General features: G+C 41.1%; 2 protein-coding genes and 1 pseudogene across 7 annotated transcripts in view; 2 read left to right on the top strand and 1 right to left on the bottom strand.

The window, feature by feature from the left end:
- Window positions 1-25,690, top strand: part of LUZP1 (leucine zipper protein 1) — a 91,611-nt gene that overhangs the window by 2,384 nt on the left and 63,537 nt on the right. For 3 of the 5 annotated variants that reach the window (XM_012750714.2, XM_075994912.1, XM_075994904.1), the window contains exon 1: window positions 3,692-3,780. The exons of 1 other annotated variant lie outside the window; for it this stretch is intronic. The gene's annotated coding sequence lies outside the window, so the exon portion shown is untranslated. Of the gene's footprint in view, window positions 1-3,691; window positions 3,781-4,659; window positions 4,799-25,690 lie in introns of those variants that run through there. One more of the 5 variants, XM_075994908.1, reaches the window with a different exon arrangement.
- The window catches only part of RPL11 (ribosomal protein L11), a 484,397-nt gene that overhangs the window by 429,194 nt on the left and 29,513 nt on the right, over window positions 1-25,690 (bottom strand). The gene's annotated exons all lie outside the window — the stretch shown is intronic.
- The window catches only part of LOC105863422 (large ribosomal subunit protein uL30m pseudogene), a 48,220-nt pseudogene continuing 27,465 nt past the window's right edge, over window positions 4,936-25,690 (top strand).

Raw genomic sequence — 25,690 nt, 5'->3', positions numbered from 1 at the left:
CTATTTCTGATGACAGAGTAATACGTGCTCCTTATAAAAAATTCAAATTACAAGATCCCAAAAAAAAAATAAAAAAATAAAATTCAGGAATAACAAGATCCCAAAAAATAAAAAAATAAAAAAAATAAAAAATTCAAATTGCAGAAAGATATAATGAATGAAAATGAAAGTGCAAGTTTAGGCACAGTAGACAAAAGATGCTGACATATTGTTATTCTTTGGAAGGTGTGGAAGGGGCATAGGACAATGTGATGGCTAATTTTATTTGTCAATTTGCCTGGATTAAAGGATGCCCATGTAATTGGTAAAACATTATTTCTGGGTGTGTCTGTGAGGATGCTTCCAGAGAAGATTAGTATTTGAGTTGGTAGATTGAGAAGATTGCCTTCCACCAATGTGAGTGGGCACGATCCAAATCATTGAGGGCCTGATAGGACAAATAAACAACAACAACAACAACAACAAAAATGGAGGAAGGACAAATTTGCTCTGTTTTCCTGAGCTGGGACATCTATCTTCTCCTACCTTTCAACAGTGGAACTCCTGGTTCTCAGGGCTTTGGACTCTGGGACTTACACCAGCACCCTTCTGTCCCAATTCCACAAACCCCAATTCTCAGCACCACCAGCTTTCCTGGTTCTTCAGCTTTCAGAAGGCACATTGTGGGACTTCTCTGCTTCTATAATCACGTGAGCCAATTCCTATAATAAATAAATTTAAAATATATACATCATATATATGTATATTCCTATTGGTTACAATTTTCTGGAGAACCCTCACTAATATAAGGAAAAAAAAATCTTCCTGCTTAAAACTCTTTTGTACTGGCCTTGTCATGATTCATGGGGTGGGGGAGAAGGTGAGAATTATCTAGGCAGGGGTTTTTCCTGGAACCCCATGAAGAATGAGATGGGATCTGTGGTACTTTCTATGGCAGCATGCACAGATTGCTCAGATGCCAGTCGATAAGCCTTGTAGCTGTGTTTTTAATATCCTTTCCTCACCATTAGCATTTAGTAAAGTCTTTTTTGAAAGACTACTTTTTGAAAGACTACTCTACATACACACAAAAGCAAAGCAAAAAGAAAAAAGGTGAAAGCCCTCTATTTAGTTCTTTACAGACGCCATATTTTTCTATGCATATACTAAACATATATATTATAAATTATAACCGTGAGGTCCTCCTACACCTGTAATTTTGCAACTTGCTCTTTTCACTTAACAATACCCAGCAGACACTTTTTCTTGCCTATTCATGCAAATTTATCCCATTCCTTTTACTAATGGATCCTCTTGAGGGCAGGACTATTATTTAGCCCTACCTCCAGTCCAGAGGCCAGCACACGGGAGGCCTTCCTAGGAGGACTTGTTCAAATGGTAATGGCAACCACTTTATCCTGCATGAACTGGGTACCAGGGTCTGAACTGAGCTCTTTCACGTGTTATCTTATTTTATCCTCTCAGCCATTGTGTGAGGTAGGTACTATTATTATTTTCATTTTGCAGATGAGAAACTGACATGTAGAGACTTAAAAGCCCAAAGTTATGTAACTGGTAAGTGTGGAGTTGAGATTTGAATCCTGATCTGTCCTGAGCCAAAGCTTTTGCTACGAATGAATGAGTATGTGGTTGATGGGGAAAAAGTTCTGTCCTCAGAACCTCCCTTGTATGTCTTGTGGGTTCTCCCTTCCAAGGGTTTGTAGTGCTTGGAATCAGTGTTAGCCCTTAGCAGCAACTCAGTGAAGGAGGGGTTCTTGCCCTGCTGCAATCCTGTGGCCATGATTACTTTTCACGGGAAGTGGTGTTTTTGAATCTTCTATTCTAAAAATAAGCTACAATTTGTTAGGGGCCCTTGAGGACTAGCCCAGGCATTTCAGGACAGCCATTTGCCTGTACCCAGCACAAGAAATTAACCAGAACCCCAAAGTTCTTCCCCTCCTCCCACAGGCCAGCACTACGGAAATGTCCAGTGCCTTGCTACAGCTCTCCTACAGGACTGCAGTGATGCCAAGGGCACTTTAACACAGATCCATCTCTCTGTAAGGAAGGTGAGAAGAGAAAGGCACAAGGCAGAAATGGGTCAGTTCTGCTGCAAAGAACTCGCAGAGAGAACTCACAGCTATCTCCAACTTGGAGGGGTGCTGAGTGACAGCGATGCCCAGAGACATTAGACGTGACTCTGCATTATCCACCTGGAGTATGGAGACTGAAATGCTAGTTTCTGTTCCAAAGGCAATACTTTGCAGGACCACTTTCAGCAAACCTCTTCCTATCTCAGGACCTTAAAGTATCCCACTGTGTGATGATTGGGTGGGTTATCATGGGTGCTGTGTGGTGTAAGGAGCTAGAAATAATATTGATGATAGTAATAATACTAAAAATAAGAATGACAACCATATTGTTTGTGGAACAGTGTGCCTGATGTTCTCCACACGCTATCTTACATAACAAACACTACAAAGACCATATTATTAATATTATCCCCATTTTACAGATGAAGAGACTGAGGCTCAGAGAGAGCTAGCATAAGCCAGAAAGAACACAGGTATATGATCCCAGGGTTTTCTGGCATCAGAACTTGAGCTCCACAAACATATGTGGGTTCTGACCTCCAGGAAGTGCTAAGAAACAAATAGGAGGTCAATTTGATACAAGTTGTAATGTATTCATGCCCACGTGAGAGTTAAACACAATGCCACTGGGGTGGGGTATTCAGACTAGGGAGGGTTGGCTTCTAGCTGGGGGAAAGTAGGAGATGAGACAGCAAAGGAAGGGCCTGAGCAAAGGGGCAGATGTGGGAAAGCAGTGGGTGTGCTAAGGGAAGTTTGGATAAACTTTAGAGTGTGTGTGTGTGTGTGTGTGTGTGTGTGTAGAGGTAGGAAGTGATCATACCAGGCCAGGGTTTTGGCCTTTATTCCATAGGCAATAAAGAGCTTACACAAGAGATGTCTCGAGAGACCAACCATGCTGCTGCAGTTAGAGAGGAAGCAGCCCTCAGCCCATCTGTGTCCTGGCTTGTGAATGCCTGTGCGAGCCAGCGCGTGGGAGGGCATCTGCGGGGAGAGCACGTCTCAGGCTGTGTCCTGCACTGTGCTGGGTGTGGGTATTGGGAGCCCCTCAGAGCCCTCCTCCCCACTCCTCTGGGCCCTGGGTACCTTGTATATAGTAGAGCTACAGGAAGTATGTCAAAGAATTATTGGAACGACCTTTGAGATCACCTGATCGTCCCATTTTAAAGAAGGTGAAAGTAAGGAACATAGTTGGGAAAGAACTTGTCTAGGATCACACAATTAATTAATAGCAGAGCTGGGGACTGGAACCCATGCCTCCTGAGTGCAAGATGAGTTCCTTCTCTGCATTTGCTGAGCAATGGAAATAGTATTTGTTGAGTGATTGTTCCCTACCGGGCTCTGGACTAAGCGCCTTACCATTGATTATCTCATTTAATCCTCACACCCCACTGAGAATGCCCCTCTTGAAAGCAGGAAGTCTTATCTTCCATTTCAATTTCCCACGGCGCCTAGTACAGTCCCTGGGCACCTAACTAGGGAGGCAATAAAAACTCGGTGGAGTCTAAGTCCTGGGAAAGGCAGTGAGAGCGGAGGGGGCGGGATCTGTCCCCCAGCCCCGCCCCCAAGAGACCCCGCCTTCCAGAACAATGACGTCACGGCCAGGCCCGGCCCCTCATTGTCAGTCCCAGGGAGCCGGAGGAGGCGCCGGCTGCTGGGAGCGGAGCGCCGGGGCTCTCGGCGGGCTGGAGCGCGGGCCGGGGCCGCCGAGGTGAGGGTCCGCGGGGAGGCGGCGGGAGCGCGGCGCTGGGGCCGCGAGATCAGGGCGGCCGGAGCGGGGGCGCCCCCGGAGGGGTCGAGGCACGCGGGGGCGACGGGGCAGAGCCGGCGGGCGCACCCCGGGCAGGGATGGGGGTGTGGAGTTGTGGGGCAGAGTTTGAGAGGATTTTGGAGGAAGAGCTCGGGACGGGGATCTTTTGGGGCGAGACCTTGGGAATGTTTTTGGAGTTGCAGGAAGAGATTCTGAGGAGATTTTTCTTCTGGAGGGGGAGGGAAGCTTCTGAGGCGACTTGGTAGGATCGAGAATCTGAGGAGAAATGTTTGGGGCAGAGACGCGGAGACCTTTTCGAGGGGGCGGAGAAGAGTTTTCAGGGTCGAGCTCGGGATGGGGGGCGCGGGCCGGGTGGGGGCGGGGCGCGGCGCGGGGGCGGGGGGCCCGGGCGGCCGGGGAGGGGGCTGCGCGGGGCCCGGCGGGCACCGGGGAGGAAGGAAGTGATCATACAGGAAGAGCCCGGGAGCTCCGGGCAGGCGGAGGAGGGAGGTTTGGGAGCGCGTCGGGCGGCGTGCGGGACCCGGCTGCGGGGGCGCGGGCCGGGCGGGGAGGGGTCCCGCCGTCGCCGCAGCTGTCGGCCGCGCCGGCCCGCGTCCCGGGCGCTGCTGGTCTCGCAGCCAGACCGCTGGGCCGGGAAGGAATGCGAGGCATTCGCTTTGTTTAAGTTGCCAGTAGACAGTCCTTAGGACTAATTAATGGTGGAATCTGCAGGGGACGCGGGCGAGCGGGGCCGGGCCGCCCCCCGCCCGCCGCGGCGAACTTTCCGCAGCGCGGCCCGCCTCCCTGCGCTCCCCCGCCCCGCGGCCGGGCGGGGAAGGAGCCATGGCTTCCCGAAGCGCAGGAATGAAGCGCGGTTGGTGGGGCCGGTGGCCTCTGGCTGCGGAGGCTGCCTGCAGCGCAGCCGGCGTCCCGGAGCGGCCGGGCTGGGGCTCGGGAGCCTGGTCTAGAGCTCTCTGAGGTGCCTGCGGTTTCTGTTAATAACCTTGGAGGAGGCTGTGCGAGCCCAGAAAGACCATCTTGCTTTGGAGCATCTGTTTCTTCATCGCGTCAGCCCCTTTCCTAACACTGCAGAGCTTGTTACGGCATGTTTCGGAAATGCCGAGGCCGGTGCTCACACTCGGGGGTGGGAGAGGGGAAGAGAGTAGGCACCCCCCCAAAACCCTGCAGTGTGTTCTCCAGAAGGCCAGAGACTGCGTGCAGATTCTCTGCCGCACCTTCACTGACTTGAATGACCTTGGGGAGAGGATTGTGCTTCTGAGCCGCCCCTGGTGCCTTATCTGTCGATTGAGGAGAAAATACTCTGGACCTCCCTGCCTTTTGGGGATATTTTGAGGGGTGGGGTTTGTTCAGGGTATTTCTTTCACAGACTACTGCAGTTCTGGCCTAAGGAGCTGGACTGGTGTCAGAGTGGGGAGAATTCAGATCACCTAGTAAGATTTTACTGCCTCAGATTAGGGAGGGGGAGGAGGTGGTATTTTAGGGGGGTATTTCTTTTTGGAGAATCTGTACGGTATGTTCCAGATTGCCTTCTGTCAGTTTGTGTGCAGCTTTGGTGGTGTTCGTGTGGTTAAATTGAATAACCCCCATACAGAATTCTTCTCTTGTCAGAAATAATTGTTTTGCTCAGAATTCCCCTTGGGGCAGATTAAGGTTTTGCTCAATTTACTCAGAAGAATTTTCCAGGTTTCTAAAATTAAATCACTTTTCTAAACATAGTAACTAAAGTTTGAAAAACTGGAAATAGTGGGATAGGAAGGGAATGGGTTGGAGTATGAATAAGGCAGCAAATATAGGTTCATTGTTGGCCATCCATTGACAATATGGATTGTTAATTTAAAACCAAGAAAGAGAACTAATATTGTTGAGTTGCCTATTCTGTGGCTAGTAATTGTGCTAGGTGGCATATATCTCATATAGTATTCCCAACAATTTTGTGAGTTGGTAGTTGGCATCTTATTTTATAGATAAGCAAACTTATTCTTTGTCTTTAAGGGTCAGAAGGTAAAGTGGACTGTCCCAAGTTCACACATACAGCTAGTAAGAAGTGAAACTGGAATTCAAAACCAAGTCTGTTTTTAAAATACCTGGTTACCTTCTCTATGCATGCCACCTTGTGAACCAGGAGACCTAGTTTCTAGGCCTTTGACTCAGCCACTGGATCACTGTGAGCCTTAGAATAAGTCTGTTAAGTCTATTCTCCAATAGTGTTGCCTTCTTTTCTTTCAGCAATGTTGTCAGTGTGCTTTTGAGGTGTGCTAGCTTTTTGGTAAAAAGATAAACATTTAAGGCTGTGGTAGTGGTATGTCTTACATGTAGTAGGTGCTTAATTTTTTGCTTATGATGGAAACATTTGTATTAAAATATAGTACCTAAGTGATCATCTATTTCATTTACGTAATGGAAGATCATGGATAGCTAATAGCCCTTCCATTGTAGAGACCATCATTAAGGTGACATTTATGATCAGAAACTGAACCGTTTTTCATATAACATAGCTTTTGTGCACATTGTCAGCTTATGAGTAAAGCACACTACACCATATAGTGTGCCATAGGACCCATATAGTCCAAGCTGAAAAGATTTGGTATTAATGTTGATGCACATAATAGATGCTCAGTAAATATTTGCTAAATGAATATATGCATTCTTTCTTAAAAAATCAGCTTTATTGAGGTATAATTACAATAGAATTTACCAATTTTAAGTGTACAGTTGGACGAGTTTTGAAAAATGTATACAGTTGTATAATCACCACCAATACCTTTATTCTTTTAAACTGTGTGTTATCTTTTAGGTAGCAGATTTATCCCTGGGAATGTTATGAGGTGTCTATGCTGAGAATCAATACTGTGAGATTAGAGTGAATACTAGAGAGTCAGTGTGCCAACTTTGTAGGAAATAGGGAAATCTTAGGTATTTTTTCCCTTAGGTATTTAATGTTGAGGAGAATAAGAGAGGTAGAGACATTTGTCTGATTAGGGCAAAGATGAATAAGTTTGGGAAGAACCAGATTTTAGTTAGCTTTAAGACAAAGAATATATTTTAGGGGAAAAAAATTACCTGAAGATTTATTAAACAGTGAACTTTTTGTTTCCTTTTGAAAAGGTAGCTCCTGAAATATAAAACTTAACGTCTTTGGTTATGCTTAAGAAGTGCTTAACACTTTATGGTTGCTCAAATAATACATATGGGTGGGGATGCTATAAAGTGGTTGAAGGCCCTGCCCTTCCACCTATGACAGAATCCTTAGTGTTGATTTTTTAGCTTGTTTTAGCTAACATTCCACAAAGGAAAGAATACATTAGGTAGGGATTGTGGCTTGCTGGGAAGATATAGATTATTTTTTTCCTTCTCATAATTTCTCAAGTCATTGAACCTGTCTCAGTCTGCTTTTGCTCAAATTTCTGTCTCTTAGAAAATGCATGAAACCTCTGCTACTGAGCTTGTAGAAGAAGCCCCATTTCAACATCTTAATCCTTCTCTTTTCTCTCTCTCTGTCTCTCTTTTTTTAGAGAGAGGGTCTTGTTATGTTGCCCAGGCTGGTGTCAAACTCCTGGTCTCAAGAGATCCTCCCCTCAGTCTCCTGCTCTTTTGTCTTTATTCATTCTTCTTCTTCTTTTTTTTTTTTAATAGACAGGAGTCTAGCCCTGTAGCCTGGGCCTAGAGAGCCATGATGTCAGCCTAGCTCATGGCAACCTCAAACAAGAGATCCTCCTGCATCAGCCTCCTGAGTAGCTGGGTCTACAGGCACTGGCTACCACACCCAGCTATTTTTTAATTTTTAGTAGAAACAGGGTCTCCCTCTTGTTCAGACTGGTTTAGAACTCTTGAGCTTAAGCAATCCTTCTGCCTTTTCCTCCCAGAGTGCTAGGGTTATAGGTGTGAGCCACGATGCCCGGCCTATTAATTGTATTTCTGTATATTAAGTGTTATAAGCCCTCCTCCTACCCATGAATTTGTGTGAGAATGAACACTCTTGTTACATTGACTATTGGCTCTCCATATGCCATTAGTAAATAAGAATTAAAATATCCTTCAGACTACCTACTCAAAATTTTGGGTAACTGTAGGGAGAAAATAATAACTCTATGAGGTTGTCATTATCCTCATTTTATACATGAGGAAGCTGAGCTCAGAGCAGTTACTGTCAGAGCTAGCGAGGGACAGACCATTGATTTGGGCTCAGTTATGATTGATACTCAAGTGTTGTTGGTTCTATTTCATTACACTGTCTGGTGTATTAGGATGGAGGGTCAAGGGAAGAGTTGAAAATACCATATTAAAGTATCTGGCAGAACCTGAGTTTTAAAATAAAAGAAAAAAAATGAGCCACAATGTAATGAGCACTGCTAACCTTTTTAGGCGTTGCTGTTTTCATCTATTGCTTTCTCTAGAGATACCTCCTTACGTTCTACAGAATTTATAGTTCATCCTGCATTTCATAACTCCCTTTACAGACCCAGCATTTATTTTTTATAAACATGGTACTTTGTATCATTGGCTGTTTGAATTATCCCTTCCCCTATATTATATGTATCTGAAAACTTCTGTCAGCTTAGTCTGTCATTCAAGATCCTCTGTATTTTCATGTGCCTCACTATTCCCATTTTATCTGGACAGAGTAATCTTTTTAAATATGTTATTAAAAACTTACATAAAACTTTAAAAAATAATTACAACTTTTTATTAATATATATCTATATATAGGGAAAAGTGCACATATCATAAGAGTCCAATTTGATGATTTTTCCCCCCACAAACTGAATATACACCTATGTAACCAGCACCCAGATCAAGAAATAGCATTACCAGTACGTGGAAGCCCCTATCCATTTCCCTTCCAGTTCCTGTCTGTTCTACACGCAGAGTACTCACCATACCATCCTGACTTTTTCTTTTATTTTGAAACAGCGTCTCACTCTGCACTCTGTCACCCAGGTTAGAGTATAGCTAACTGCATCATCATAGCTCACTGCAACCTAAAACTCCTGGACTCAAGCGATCCTCCTGCTTCAGCTTCCTGAGTAGCTGGGACTATAGGCATGTGCCACCAGGCCTGGCTAATTTTTCTATTTTTTTGTAGAGAAGAGGTCGTGCTTTTGCTTAGGCTGGTCTAGAACTCCGGACCTGAAGCGATCCTCCCATCTCAGTCTCCCAGCTAGGATTACAGGGATGAGCCACCCCACCCGGCCCATCCTGACTTCTAATAGCATAGATTAGTTTTGCCCTTTTTTATACTTTTATAAAAATGGAATCACATAGCATATATTCTTTTTAGTCTGGTTGCATTTATTGAATACTAATGTGAGTATGCAAAAATTTTTTGTGTGTGATTTTGTTTTTTGGGGGGTTAAAATGCAAATTTCAGCTCTTTATCTTGGCCTATCATGCCTTATATAGCCTGGTTCCTGCCTACCTCTCCAACTTTATCTTATGCCAGTCTTATTGCCCATTATGCTCTAGTCACACCAGCTTCTTTTTTTTTTTGAGACAGAGTCTTTGTTGCCCAGGCTAGAGTGAGTGCCTGGCGTCTGCCTGGCTCACAGCAACCTCAAACTCCTGGGCTCAAGCAATCCTGCTGCCTCAGCCTTCCATATAGCTGGGACTACGGGCATGCGCCACCATGCCTGGCTAATTTTTTCTATATATATTAGTTGGTCAATTAATTTCTTTCTATTTATAGTAGAGACGGGGTCTCGCTCTTGCTCAGGCTGGTTTTGAACTCCTGACCCCGAGCAATCCGCCCACCTCAGCCTCCCAGAGTGCTAGGATTACAGGCTTGAGCCACCTCGCCCGGCCAACATGGATTCTTTTTATTAGAATTCTGCTCAGTGTTTAATCTTAAGGCTGAGAGTGCACTACCTGCTTCAGGTGATATAAAGACTATTAGGGTGTGAAAGTACAGGAGTCCAGTCCTAGTGCTACAAAGCTGGTGTTCCTTTGGAACTTATCACTAGCAAAGAACTGACTATGCAGAGTTCCTTCTTGGAAAAGTGCTTAAGCAGTGCTTGTTTAATGTTTTCAGATTGGAGTTACTAACAGAAATGAGACACTAGGTAATACCTCTTTTGAATTATTCTTTTGACTGGCATTTTATTTTTATGTCAAAAGTAAAAATCTTGAGCCAATTAAATCTGTTTAAAGTCATTTTAGGCCAGGTGCAGTGGCTTACGCCTGTAATCCTAGCACTCTGGGGGGCCGAGGCAGCAGATTGCCCAAGGTCAGGAGTTTGAAGCCAGCCTGAGCAAGAGTGAGACCCCGTCTCTACTAAAAATAGAAAGAAAGTAATTGGCCAACTAAAAATATATAGAAAAAATTAGCCAGGCATGGTGATGCATGCCTGTAGTCACAGCTACTTGGGAGGCTGAGGCAGAAGGATCGCTTGAGCCCAGGAGTTTGAAGTTGCTATGAGCAAGGCTCATGCCACGTCACTCTAGCTGGGGCAACAGAGTGAGACTCTGTTTCAAAAAAAAAAAAGCCACTTTGACCTGTCAGTAAGCCCTCTCAGTAGTTATTCTTCCTCCTGTGTTAAAGGCAGAAGAATGTATGTACTGTAAGCCAATTTAAATTAGTAGTAGCTGGGATGATTGACCTTAGTACATCTTTCATAATTGAGTGGTAAATGTAAATCTATTTTTTAAGAGATGCCTACTATGTATGTTAAATCAGTGATTATCTTGGCTTTTCTGATGGAACTATATCAGAAGATTGCAGGGTAATTTAGTAATTGTTTTTCTGGAAACATTGAAGCAGAGGTATTTGTGAAGTAATTTGAGTAATTTTGTTAAGTTTCATAATCTCACTCTCTTCTTCTTTAGCAGTTTAGAAATATTAATGAGACTTTCGTTGTGGCTTGCTTGAGGCCAAGAGTTTAAGACCACCGTGGGCAACATAGCAAGAGACCCCATCTCTAAGAAAATAATAAAAGCCTGGTACAGTGGCTCACTCCTGTGGTTCATAGCTACTTAGGATGATGAGCTGAGAGGACTTACTTGAGGCAAGGAGTTCGAGACCATCGCAGTGATAGAGCAAGACTCAGTCTGCCCCTAAAAAAGAAATATTTTATGAAATTAGCCTATTTGTTTTTTAACATTTTTACTCTAAGTCAAAATAATAATAAAAAACAACAACAAAGAACACATTTACATTTATCGACACTTCAAACCACCAATAAACTTCAGTAAGTTGAAATTTTTTTTGAAATGCAAGGAGACAAATGATAAAATATGGGGAATTCATTACTAAAAATAGTTCTTAGAATTGGTTACAAAGTTAGTATATATTCAAACCAATCTCCTACACTTTACACATTCACAGTAGAATGTTTATAACCTTAGAGTAATTTTCTGAATTATTAAACTTTATTGAAATATTGTATTAATGGTGGTTTATTGTGTTCTTATTATTTGACAGTTGGTTATCCATTTGTTACTTATTTAATCATTTTGGTTAAATAGCACTTTACTGTATGAAGTTATTATAGCTATAAAGTTCCAGTTTTGTAGCTTCAGAAAGCCTCAATTTCCCTGTCTTTAAAATGGTGAGAGTGGTTGTGAGGATTACATAATTTAACATACAAAAGCTCTTAAGTCACAGTGCTAGCACAATAGGAAATGTTAGTCATTATTTCAGTTCACTCTTGCATTTTTGTTTATCCAGAGAATAGAAGAAAAATTCTTGTTTTTATTATTATTATTATTGGAGACAGTTTCACTTTGTTGCCCAGGCTAGAGTGAGTGCTGTGGCGTCAGCCTAGCTCACAGCAACCTCAAACTCCTGGGCTCAAGCAATCCTACTGCCTCAGCCTCCCAAGCAGCTAGGACTACAGGCATGTGCCACCATGCCTGGGTAATTTTTTTCTATATATGTTAGTTGGCCAATTAATTTCTTTCTATTTATAGTAGAGACAGGGTCTCACTCTTGCTCAGGCTGGTTTGGAACTCCTGACTTGAGTGATCCGCCTGCCTTGGCCTCCCAGAGTGCTAGGATTACAGGCATGAGCCATCACGCCCGGCCATTGTTTTTATTATTTTTAAATTTAGTATGATTTAGTCTAAAGTCATATAACATTCTTTATTTTTTGAGACAGAGTCTCACTCTGTTGCCTAGGCTAGAGTGGGGTGGTGTGAGCCTAGCTCACAGCAACCTCAAACTCCTGAGCTCAAGTAATCCTTCTGCCTCAGCCTCCCAAGTAGCTGGGACTACAGGTATGCACCACCATGTCCGGCTAATTTTTTCTATATGTTTTTAGTTGTCCAGCTAATTTCTTTCTATTTTTAGTAGAGACGGGGTCTCGCTCTCCCTTAGGCTGGTCTCAAACTCCTGACCTTGAGAGATCCTCCTGCCTCAGCCGCCCAGAGTGCTAGGATTGTAGGTGTGAGCTACTGCGCGCAGCCTACGTAACATTCTTTATATACTGGCAGGCTAGAAGAAACTCAAGATTTTTAAAAGCTGAATTTGAACTTTACTAATTTCAGATTAAACTAAACAACCTTCTCTGTGAGTAGTTTGCTTTTCTTTGTAGTAAATCTGTTTTTCTTGACTGGGTTATCCCTAGTCCAGTCATTGGCAATGTGATTATATTTGGTATAATGGAGAGATGAATATGGATGCTTTAACTAGCTCTTCTTTGTGACTTAAAGATTCTGCAACTGGAAATTGAGACTCTTGGTGAGATAATATATGAGAATATCCTGAACTAATATAATTTTTTTTTTTTTTTTTTTTGAGACAGAGTCTCACTTTGTTGCCCAGGCTAGAGTGAGTGCCGTGGCGTCAGCCTGGCTCACAGCAACCTCAATCTCCGGGGCTCAGCGATCCTACTGCCTCAGCCTCCCGAGTAGCTGGGACTACAGGCATGCGCCACCATGCCCGGCTAATTTTTTGTATATATATATTTTTAGCTGGTCAATTAATTTCTTTCTATTATTGTAGAGACGGGGTCTCGCTCAGGCTGGTTTCGAACTCCTGACCTTGAGCAATCCGCTCGCCTCGGCCTCCCAAAGTACTAGGATTACAGGCGTGAGCCACCACGCCCGGCCTATAATTTTTGAAAATCATTTTAAATTAAATGCTAACTCTGGTTATAGTTTTAGGATAGTGATATTAATATAGTTAGCCATTGACTTTTGCTTTTCCAGGTACAGATCTCAGGTAACTGTTATACCATTAGTTATAATAGCTATGTGTCAGACACTATCCTAAGTATTTTATATATGTTAGTTTATTTACTCATTCATACAACAAATATTTATGGAATACTTACCATGTTTCAGGCACATAATCTCATTTAATCCTCACCACACCTGTGAAGTCGGTATATAGTTTATTATTTTAGTCCCATTCTACAGATGAGGAGCTGGTGGTACACATAGGAGTTAGCTATCTTGTCCAGTGTCACAAACCTGTTGAGGGTCAGAATTAGGATTTTTTTTTGTAAAGGATGCCAGTTGCTGAAATCTTGGCATGAATTACTTCTGTGCTACATTTTTATCTTTGGCATGGGTACAGTAATCAAATTTTGAAGTCTCTGGTAAATAGGCTACAGCCAAGGTGATTAGAACAGGATGTGATAAACTAAGCTAGGATTACTTCCTCTCTTACCCCTAACCCATCTCTTAAAAAAAATTCCACAAAACAACAAATAATATTGAAAGTCCTTCTTTTGGAGAATCCCAGCTTGCCCAAACCATTGTGAACCAAATGTAAATTTTCAAGATGAATGGGTATAAATGACCATATTAAATACCATGCCTTCAGGGGCACTCTAGAAGCAAATGTTAATGGAAGTATGATAGTTTAAACATTCAAATTAGAAAATTTCAGTTGTATTTCATGACTTTTTAGTATCATTTTGCTGCTTTTACACAGATCTGGTATAATATTTTATATTTTCAGTTTTGTTAACTGTGTAGTTTTATGCTCATCTGACTGGGGGGAGGGAGGGAAGGTATCTGTAAGGTGTTATGACTACTATTCAGAAACAGCCAAACTTTCCAAAATGGGAAGTTATATATTTATTTTAATGAGTTTCCCAAATTGTGAAATATTTGAATTTGTCTTTTGAACATATTGCACATTCTTAGTTCTAATAAGTCTTCATTTTGGGGGAATTTATATTTAACTTTTGGAGAGAGGCAAGTCTGGTGAAGGAAGAAGGTGATCACCATTGCTTTTGGTTACAACTGAGTTGGAATTTTAAATGGTGTGTGTGTGTGTGTGTGTGTGTGTGTGTGTGTGTGTGGCATGTCTTTGAGAATCCTACAAATGGAGTTTCAAAAATATTTTATTGAGACTTGGCCACATGATTAGAAGAGGGTCTTGCTTCCCAAGATTACTCCCTTGAATAACAGCACTCATTCTGGACCTCTATAAAAATTATGGCTTGGGCCGGGCACGGTGGCTCACGCCTGTAATCCTAGCTCTCTGGGAGGCCGAGGCGGGCGGATTGCTCAAGGTCAGGAGTTCAAAACCAGCCTGAGCAAGAGCGAGACCCCGTCTCTACTATAAATAGAAAGAAATTAATTGGCCAACTGATATATATATATATAAAAATTAGCCGGGCATGGTGGCACATGCCTGTAGTCCCAGCTACTCAGGAGGCTGAGGCAGAAGGATCGCTGGAGCCCAGGAGTTTGAGGTTGCTGTGAGCTAGGCTGACGCCATGGCACTCACTCTAGCCTGGACAACAAAGCGAGACTCTGTCTCAAAAAAAAAAAAAAAATTATGGCTTGAATATAACTTGTTTAACTTGTGATATGGTTGAATTGGAATTCTCTTAATGAAAGCATTAACTTGTGTTAATATCAGTATCTTATTTATAATCTTCAAAAAATTAAAGTCTTTTTTTGGTCTAAAAAAGAAATATTTTTAGTCTGCTGACAGGCAAATCTGTATAGGCACAGATTTGAACTTTATTATAATTAAAGGGTGAAATGTATTTTCCTGACCCACTTCCCAAGGCTTTATTTGTATAGGCTTTCTACAGAGGCTGAAGAGTTCAAATAGAAAAATGGTATCATTCACCTTGGTCTGACAGCATTTTCCTATCTCTAAACATAAAGAAATCTCTGGTTTTATCTAGTTTCAAATTAAATGGAAACGTTAAATGCTGAGCAAGATAAGTGAAGCTAATTTTTGGCTCTTTAAACCTTGGAATGGATTTATCACAAGTGTGCTGTCTTCCTAATTATCTGAGGGTATTTATCTGGTTTAGGCCATTTTAGTGATTTATATCTAATACCAAAGAATGAGGAGCTCATTTACGTTTTATAATTGAAATTTTTCTAAGAATTCTTAGTCATCGAGGACTTACAATAAAATCTAACATTTATTGACTTACATGTGCCAGCTACGTACTTTTTATGTCTTTATTCAATTTCCATCTAACAACCCTTTAGGGTAGATACTATTATTATTCCCATATTATAGGTGAAAAACTGAGTCTTTCAGATGTGAGATCAGTTTGACCAAGGTCATTGCCTAGCTAGGATTTGACCTTGAGCTTACTCTTGAACATTACATTGTTCAAACCAGAACGCATGATGATTTTATGAACTGTATACATTACTTCCTAAATAAATGAGGTCAACATTGTCTTATGTTTCAAACCTATGATAGAAAGAATGCCATTTTTAGATCCTGATAGACTTAAAGATTCATTAAATGTCCTTAAAATGGAAGGCTTAACAGAAGTGTACAGAAGTTGGTTAAATATAGAAGATACTTATGGATATATTTACAAATGTACTTAGGCTGTATAACAAAGTAATGGTCTCTGGTAGGTTTAAATCAGGTTTTTATATTATACTTTCTGCCACAGCTATACTGGAGTGCAATATGATATAGTCTTAATATAATTTGTTAAAATTAGAAATTTTCCAACGTATGCCAAAATATTATCTGTAGAAACTTGAAGATTGATGATTATGTTAAAACTTTTGTTTTGAGACTAGATGCTAAGGCAGTTTTAAAGAGACTATCAGAATCTTAAAGAAATGTGATGGAAAAAATAGATGGGATGATAGAGAGATAGTTAATAGAACAGAGAGAAATAAGGAAATAATAAGATAACTGAAGGATACAATTCCAGATCATAAGGAGAGGCAAGTACAGTGGAATTAGAACAGAGATATTGAGAGGTCAGTGACTGTTCATTCAGTGGGTACAACCCATAAGGGTGAGAGAATCTGTTCAGGGAAGAGAAGTGGAGAGGAGACAAAGCACTGGCTTCACTTACATTTTTGGTCAGTTTTGCATCAAATTAAAAGCCAGGAATTTTGTTAATTCTATATAGTTTACAGTATTTGTTTTGTAGTCAACCTAGGACTAACGTGGAAAAAACAGAAAGACAAAAGAAGTGTCATATATAGTCCTTATTCATAAGAAATTTAGAATTCTAATTGGGGAGGCAGTACCTAGTTTTTGAAATAGTTTTATAACAATATTGGACCATATATAAATGCCAAAACGAGGGATATAGATTAGTGGTTCCTGGGTATGGGTTTCATAAATCAGTCACATTTGAAGAACATTTTATTTTCTAAGTAAGGACATGAAAATGAAAAACAACCCTTTGTTTTTTTTTTTTGTTTTCTTTTTGAGGCAGAGTCTCACTTTGTTGCTCAGGCTAGAGTGAGTGCCATGGCATCAGCCTAGCTCACAGCAACCTCAAACTCCTGGGCTCAAGCAATCCTACTGCCTCAGCCTTCCGAGTAGCTGGGACTGCAGGCATGCACCACCATGCCCGACTAATTTTTTCTATATATATTAGTTGGCCAGTTAATTTCTTTAAATAATTTATAGTAGAGACGGGGTCTCGCTCTTGGTCAGTCTGGTTTTGAACTCCTGACCTTGAGCAATCCGCCCGCCTCGGCCTCCCAGAGTACTAGGATTACAGATGTGAGCCACTACACCCAGCCTAAAGGAATTTTTCATATTGAGTAATTTAGCCTTATGAAAAATTTAGTATTCTTTGGTGAAAATGCCATGGATGAGCATGACTACTCTAGGAGATCTGTTGTTATGCTACTTAGTTATATTGAAATGACAGATTGTATCCCCGCCCCCCCCCCCCCATAGCATCTCACTTTTTCTCCCAGGCTAGAGTGCAGTGGTGTCATCATAGCTCACTGCAACCTCAAGCTCCTGGGCTCAAGTGATTCTCCAGCCTTAGCCTCCCAAGTAGCTGCAGAAAGGCTGTAGTTTACTGAGATTACTCTGGGCTGAAGTGGTCTGTGAGGGCTTCATGGAGGCAGTTAGACTAGAGTTTTCCAATGGTGGATGGATAGGAGTTGAATAAGCAGAAAGGAAGGGAATGATTTTTCTAGTCCAGGGCAAACCAAGGACAAAGATGCTGAGGTTGGAGTAAATTTGTATTATTGTTTGGATTGGAGAATACTTGTTTGATTCAATAATGATATTTAGGTTATGGACTAGGAAGGAGATAAGATTAGTGAGGTAATGCTCATTCAGATTATGAACAGCCTTAATAGTCATACTGAGGATTTTGGACTTAATCTTGCTAACATTTGGAAATTATTGAAGGTTTGTAAGTTGGGCAGTAACTTGAAGAATTTGGAGTTATAGACTGATTAATCAGAAGGTGTTGTGTATATTATTGGAAAGGAGGCCAGTTAAGGATTTTTTTAGAAAGTCAGGAACACTATCCCGGCATGAATTTAAGGCGTGGAGGGAAAAAAAGAGGATATATTGGAGAAATTTTGGAGAAGAAAAAGATAGGGCTTAATGATGATATAGAGAAAGAAGGAAAGAAAGTAAAAATAACTCTAAGATTATGAGATTGGTAGAATCGAGGAATATTTGTGATATTAACTGAAATTGGGAAAGAGGGCAAGATATTACCTCTGTTTCTTGCTGAAATTCTCTGCTAACTACATTACTTTACATCCATGTGCTTTTACAACTTTGTTGTTTGAGAGATGTTGAGATTCTCTGAAATTGCCCAGGATTAAGATAGACGTTAAAAGATTTCATTTAGGCCGGGTTTGGTGGCTCACGCCTGTAATCCTAGCACTCTGGGAGGCTGAGGCGGGCGGATTGCTTGAGGTCAGGAGTTCAAAACCAGCCTGAGCAAGAGTGAGACCCTGTCTCTACTAAAAATAGAAAGAAATTAATTGGCTAACTAATATATATAGAAAAAATTAGCCAGGCATGGTGGCGCATGCCTGTAGTCCCAGCTACTCGGGAGGCTGAGGCAGTAGGATTGCTTGAACCCAGGAGTTTGAGGTTGCTATGAGCTAGGCTGACGCCACAGTACTCACTCAAGCCAGGGCAACAAAGTGAGACTCTGTCTCAAAAAAAAAAAAAAAAAAAAGATTTCATTTATTTGGAAGTACTCATTTGGAAAAAATACAGTACAGTTTAAACCACAAAATATTGTGTTATATTTTAGTAAATGCCATTATCATAGTTAGGTTAACTATCAGATAGAGAGTAATTTTTGGAATGCATTCATTATTTTAGGATTTTTCATTTAACAGAGTTTGTCCTATGTTTTTTAACAGTAGTGTAGCAATAAACTGGTTCAGCTTACATGGCTGGTTTATAATGATATTAGTTAAAATAGTCTTCCATTTCTGTCATTGCAGCATGTTGTTTACCATTTCTTTAGCATCTACTGTATAGTAGGTACTTGACATGTGTTATCACTCACCTGCCTAATGAAATAGGTACTATTATTCCTACTTTACAGATGAGGAATTGGAAGCTCATAGATGTTAAAGAAATATTTCTGGGGTGACTGGTAGAGTTAGATTTCTAGATTGAAGACCTCAAAGACCATGTTCCTTCTACTGCTTTATCCTTGGATTAGATGTCATAAGAATAGGAATAAAGATTATTTGGAACTAGAGTCTTTGAAAAAAAAAGAATAGGAGTAAGAGTGGATCAGTTAAGATCACTGATTAGATAGTAATTCAAATCATTGAAGTGCTACCCAAATTTTTTTTTTTTTTTTTTTTTTTTTTGAGACAGAGTCTCACTTTGTTGCCCAGGCTAGAGTGAGTGCCGTAGCGTCAGCCTGGCTCACAGCAACCTCAATCTCCGGGGCTCAGTGATCCTTCTGCCTCAGCCTCCCGAGTAGCTGGGACTACAGGCATGCGCCACTATGCCCGGCTAATTTTTTGTATATATATTTTTAGTTGGTCAATTAATTTCTTTCTATTTTTGGTAGAGACGGGGTCTCGCTCAGGCTGGTTTCAAACTCCTGACCTTGAGCAATCCGCCCGCCTCGGCCTCCCAAAGTGCTAGGATTACAGGCGTGAGCCACCGCGCCCGGCCGCTACCCAAATATTAACTGCTCTTATCTATCATTTTCTATCCTGTGTGTACAAGGTGGGCTTAAAAGACCAAGTATGATCTATATCCCTAGTTCTAGTCATATGGCACACGTTTATTTTTTGGATAATATCCCTCTTATCCTTTTGTAGAACTCACAGAAATCCTTATTAAAAATGGCCGAATCAAAAAACACAAACTGTTGACATAGTTCAGCAAATTGGTAGTTTTGGCAAGTGAAATTAAAGGATGTTTCAGGGTCCAGCTTCTAGGAAAGTGGGTTTTGAAGATCATTCCACTAGAAAATGTAGGGCTGTTTAGTACTGAAGACTCATTGTCTGTGGTACCGAGCACTTTTTTTTTTTTTTTTTTTTTGAGACAGAGTCTCGCTTTGTTGCCCAGGCTAGAGTGAGTGCCGTGGCGTCAGCCTAGCTCACAGCAACCTCAAACTCCTGGGCTCCAGCGATCCTTCTGCCTCAGCCTCCCGAGTAGCTGGGACTACAGGCATGTGCCACCATGCCCGGCTAATTTTTTTTTTTATATATATATATCAGTTGGCCAATTAATTTCTTTCTATTTATAGTAGAGACGGGGTCTCGCTCTAGCTCAGGCTGGTTTTGAACTCCTGACCTTGAGCAATCCGCCCGCCTCGGCCTCCCAGAGAGCTAGGATTACAGCCGAGCACTTTTTTATATGTTCTTTTTGTTCCCCCCATCCTCTGCAGCCATAAAATTCTTTAGCTTACCCTTTTTAATCTTTGCCATTGATAATGACATCAGAATTCTATCTACTGTTTATTGCTATTGCCTTAATAAAGTTCAGCTCTATTCCTTTCCACCTAATTCTTTTATTTATTTATTTATTTTTTGAGACAGAGTCTCGCATTGTTGCCAAGGCTACAGTGAGTGCCGTGGCATCAGCCTAGCTCACAGCAACCTCAAACTCCTGGGCTTAAGCGATCCTCCTGCCTCAGCCTCCCAAGTAGCTGGGACTACAGGCATGTGCCACCATGCCCGGCTAATTTTTTCCATACATATATTAGTTGTCCAATTAATTTCTTTCTATTTATAGTAGAGATGGGGTCTCGCTCTTGGTCAGGCTGGTTTCGAACTCCTAACCTCGAGCAGTGTTCCCGCCTTGGCCTCCCAGAGTGCTAGGATTACAGGCGTGAGCCACCACGCCCAGCCTCCACCTAATTCTTTATGTCCCTTTAACCAGAGATTTCTGTTGGGTCTGGTAGAACCTGTGCACAAATATGAGCAAAGTCCTAGGTTCTTAATATTTTTCTTCCAGTATTTCTTCCATATCTTAACCCATAACTGAAAACAAGGCCTTTTCTGTAATGAATAGTGTTATTTCTGTTTTTACTAGTGGAATACTCTACAATTCCTTGGACAGGGAGGGAAGGAGGGAAGCAATCAACATGTTTCTAGTCTTTTGCTATCCTAGTCTAGACCATTGTTTTGCCATTTTTGCACAGCTTCTAATTTTTCAAAGTCTTTTTATTGCTTTTGTCTGATGACTTTCAGGATCCACATCCATTCATTTTCTTCTCCCTTACATTCCTTAGTATTCACTTTGGTACCTTACTCTTAATTATCTTTCTCTTTTGCATCTTCATCTTCACTCCTTATAGAGTCCTTCCTTTCAGACTCTAGTTACAGAGGTCTCTTCTATCCTAAAACAAATAAATGAAATTCCTCTGCCTTTTTTTTTTTTATCTCTTTGAATTATTGCCATTTTTTGTCCTCTTTTACTCCTAAATATTAAAAAATAGCGTTCTGTATGCAGCTTTTTCTTTTACATTCTTTAAAACCTTTCCTGTCTTGTTTCTGTCCCCAGTACTACTGTAAATGCACTTTCAAGAGACCCAATATCCATATATTTCGGTATTTTTCATAGCCTTTGTCTTCCTTAATCTCTGCAATATTTAAGTTGTTGATCATCTTCCTTGGACCTCTCTTCTTTGACTAGGAGTTAAAAATATATGTTTAGCCTCATCTAGCCTGGTAAGGCAATTTTGCCTGGCATTTGGCTGCTTGTTAGACTCTGGTGTTCATTTTGTAGCCTGTACTGACTAGCAGAAAAGGGGTGGAGTAGGTTGGCACTGTGCATCTTGTAGTGCTCTGTACTCTGTGGACTTTAAAGTAAATAATTGATTTGACTTGCCAGTCTTCCTGTTCTTTCTCTTTCTCTCTTCCTGGTCCTGCTGTGGTTTATTTAGAAAATGGATTGCCCACTTCTGGTCTTCACTCTGGTTAAATACTGTAATATATAAAAATAGTCCTATGTTGTTTTCAGAGCAGACTTTTGGAAAGAGTGATAACGGATTAAGTCCTTTAGTAAATTCCTGTTAGATTTGAAATGCTCTAAAAATTTTGGGAAAGTTTAATGAATATCAGTTAGTGGGCTTAATGAGAAAATGTGTGTGTGTTCTCTTTTACTTTAGTGTGATTTTCATGGAAAGCTATTTCTGAAAAAACAGATGAGATGAGATTCTATCACAGAAAAATAATTACACTGAGAATCTTAGTATAGTAGAATTCCAAAGCTCTACTTATTTTCATGAGTATTTGCTATAATAACATTGCACTGTGACAGTTCCCTGGGGTTTATTATTAGGATTTTAACTTGAATTTGCCACGACAGTTTCAGAAAGTTGCTGAGATAGCTGGGAAGGAGTAGCATAAGCAAATATGAGTTAGGCAAATACAAATTTAGTGGACCAAATTTTTGAGATGACCTGATTTTTTCTTGAGAAGGAAACAGTACTGAGTAATGCCACTTTTTTGTTGTACTACATTAAATGATCTTTGAAGACATGCTTCCTGAAATTTTTTTTATCCTTAGAGATTTGAGTCATTCTCTGTCCTCAGATATTTTTCACCTTCCCTGATAAGAAATGGGATTATTTAGTGCAGAAAGATGAACTGGACTCAGTCTGGAGGTTTTGGTTTAGTCTTTGTTGTTATCTACCTGTATGAACTTGAGTAAGTCACAAGTCATTTTACCCTTTGGGCTAGATTTGTTGAATGAGAAAATAGAATAAATAATTTCTAAGAAGACAGTACTATTTTAATTCAGGGTGTTTTGATAAAAGGTGATACATAGTGACTCAAATCATTTTACTAATGGAATCAGAAGATCATTCCCAGCTACTCCTTGCTTCTTCTGGTCTTTGATTCTCTTCCTGCTGTTAGAGGGTTGGTGGGGAGGATGTTGCTGCATCATTCTTATGTCCTAGTCTAGCCATCTAGCAAACTGAGAAACATTTGAAGGATGTTGGATTTGTTGGGAACTGAAAGAATGGCTTACTTTTTTTTTTTTTTTTTTTTTTTAGACAGAGTCTCGCTTTGTTGCCCAGGCTAGAGTGAGTGCCATGGCGTCAGCATAGCTCACAGCAACCTCAAACTCCTGGGCTCAGGCAATCCTTCTGCCTCAGCCTCCCAAGTAGCTGGGACTACAGGCATGCGCCACCATGCCCGGCTGATTTTTTCTATATATATTAGTTGGCCAATTAATTTCTTTCTATTTATAGTAGAGACGGGGTCTCGCTCTTGCTCAGGCTGGTTTCGAACTCCTGACCTCGAGCAATCCGCCCGCCTCAGCCTCCCAGAGTGCTAGGATTACAGGCGTGAGCCACTGCGCCCGGCTTGGCTTACCTTTTCTATGTGGAAAAAAAGGTAAAATGAGTGGGAGATGTGTGCTACCAATATGATCTGTTGCTGTCATGTGAGTTATTTCATGCATTTAACTCTTTTTATTTATTTATTTATTTTGAGACAGAGTCTCACTCTGTTGACTGGGCATGGGCTAGAGTGCTGGAGAGCATGGGGTCAACCGAGCTCACAGCAACCTCAAACTCCTGGGCTCAAGCAATCCTCCTGCCTCAGCCTCCTGAGTAGCTGGGACTACAGGCATGCACCACCATGCCTGGCTAATTTTTTCTATATTTTTAGTTGGCCAATTAGTTTCTTTCTATTTTTAGTAGAGACGGGGTCTCACTCTTGCTCAGGCTGGTTTCGAACTCCTGACCCTGAGTGATCTTCTGGCCTCGGCCTCCCAGAGTGTTAGGATTACAGGCGTGAGCCACTGCGCCTGGCCTCATGGATTTAACTCTTCAACTGCTTCAGCAGAATCCCACTCTTTGGTCCTGTGTCAGTTTCCTACAGTCATTTACAGGAATTTTTAAGATCTAAGTGCTTCTAGATTTTTTTTTCTTACAGCCTTATGCTGCTTGATATCTCTCAGCTGTCAGCACCTGATTTTGCTGCAGTATGTACTGCATGATCTCTGCATTGCTGTTACCAGATCTTGCTCAGACTTTTCATCTCTTTTTTTTTTTTTTTTTTTTTTTTTTGAGACAGAGTCTCGCTTTGTTGTCCAGGCTAGAGTGAGTGCCCTGGCGTCAGCTAGCTCACAGCAACCTCACACTCCTGGGCTCGAGCGATCCTTCTGCCTCAGCCTCCCGAGTAGCTGGGACTACAGGCATGCGCAACCATGCCCGGCTAATTTTTTATATACATATCAGTTGGCCAATTAATTTCTTTCTATTTATAGAAGAGACGGGGTCTCGCTCTTGCTCAGGCTGGTTTCGAACTCCTGACCTTGAGCAATCCGCCCGCCTCGGCCTCCCAGAGAGCTAGGATTACAGGCGTGAGCCACCGCGCCCGGCCCCTTTTCATCTCTTTGATGAAAAGATATCTTTGCATCTCTCCCTTAGGCTAGTCTGCTATAGCATTCAAGGCTTCTCCATATCCTTTGAAAAACCTGAAGAGAAAAGAGTCTTTGAGAGGTCACCTTGTGTTGGGATTTCTCTTGGCTAGCGTTTCTCTGGCCTTCCCTTACATCTAATACACAGAAACAGTGTCTTCAGCCAATGTATATTGTACCTGTCCATGCAAGGGACTACTACCATACTAGTCACAGGGAATGCAGAGAGTCTAAAAATCGAAGCATATTGGATTAGACTGAGTAATGATTGAGGATAGATAAAGCAACATATCATAGTGGAAGAGAGCTTTAGGATAAGGTGGACCTGGATTTAATTCTTAGGTCTGCCTTTTAATATCAGTGTGACCCTAAGCAAATTGCTTAACCTCCCTGAATCTGTTTTCTCATCAGTAAAATAGAAGTACTAATAACCCTACTTCTTAGGATTGTTTGAAGGTTAAATGAGCTAATATAACACCTAACAGAATGCATGGGTGTAGTACTATGAGCTGTTCCTAACCTTTCTGAAGTTGTTCGTCATTAAAATTGGGATATTAGTACTTATCTCAGGTTTCTTGTAAACATTAAATGGATAGATAGATAGCCTGGCACATAGGTTTTATCTAGCATAAAAATCCTAGGGGGATTTTTATGGTGAAGAATATACAAAAAACAACTGAAGCAACTGAAATACTATGCATTATTTCTTTGGAAGAAATAAATTAAAACGCCATCCAAGTCATACCATCAGCAGCAGCTAGTGAGTGCTACTTCAGCAGTCTGTTTGGGTCACTCTGGCTGTGCTGGACTAAATATGTGCATTTCCAATTGTATTTTGCCCACTATTGATTATTTCCTTAGTTTATCTCAAAGTCCAGTTCTTTTTCATTCTTTTTTTTAATTTCAAAATATTAAGGGGTACAAATTTTTTTGTTATATGGAACACTTTTATAATGCTTGTGTCAGGGCTGTAAGTGTGCCCATCACCTGAATAGTGTTCATTGTACCTGTTAGGTAGGTTTTTGCCCCCTCCTCCTTCTTCTCCCTTCTTGATTTCCAATGACTCTTAATTCCCTCTGTGAACATGTGTGCCCATTGGTTAGTTCCACATGTTAGAGAGTACATGTAGTGTTTGTTTTTCCATTCTTAAGATACTTTGTTTAGGATAATGGTTTCTGATTCTTTCCAAATTGCTGTGAAAGGCATTAGTTCATCCTTTTTTATGGCTGAGTAGTATGTCATGGTATACATATACTACGTTTTGTTAATCCACTCATGAATTGATGGGCACTTGGGTTGGTTCCATATCTTTGCAATTGTGAATTGTGCTGCAATAAACATTCAGGGTGTCTTTTTGATAAAATGACATCTTTTCATTTGGGTAAATACCCAGTAGTGGCATTGCTGGATCGATCTATCTTTCTTTCTTTCTTTCTTTCTTTCTTTCTTTCTTTCTTTCTTTCTTTCTTTCTTTCTTTCTTTCTTTCTTTCTTTCTTTCTTTCTTTCTCTCTCTCTCTCTCTCTCTCTCTCTCTCTCTCTCTCTTTCTTTCTTTCTTTCTTTCTTTCTTTCTTTCTTTCTTTCTTTCTTTCTTTCTTTCTTTCTTTCTTTCTTTCTTTCTTTCTTTTCTTTCTTTTCTTTCTTTTCTTTCTTTTCTTTCTTGTCTCTCTCTCTCATTCATTTTTTTTTTTTTTTTTTTTTAGACAGAGTCTCACTGTGTTGCCCCGGCTAGGGTGCTGTGGCATCAGCCTCCCTCACAGCAACCTCAAACTCCTTAGCTCAAGTGATCCTCCTCCCTCAGCCTCCCGAGTAGCTGGGACTACAGGCATGTGCCACCATGC

The sequence above is a fragment of the Microcebus murinus genome, chromosome 2 (genome assembly GCF_040939455.1).
Source record: "Microcebus murinus isolate Inina chromosome 2, M.murinus_Inina_mat1.0, whole genome shotgun sequence".
Taxonomy (NCBI): domain Eukaryota; kingdom Metazoa; phylum Chordata; class Mammalia; order Primates; family Cheirogaleidae; genus Microcebus; species Microcebus murinus.
The sequence above is the reverse complement of the archived record's forward strand: the minus strand, read 5'-3'. Positions and strand labels throughout refer to the sequence as shown.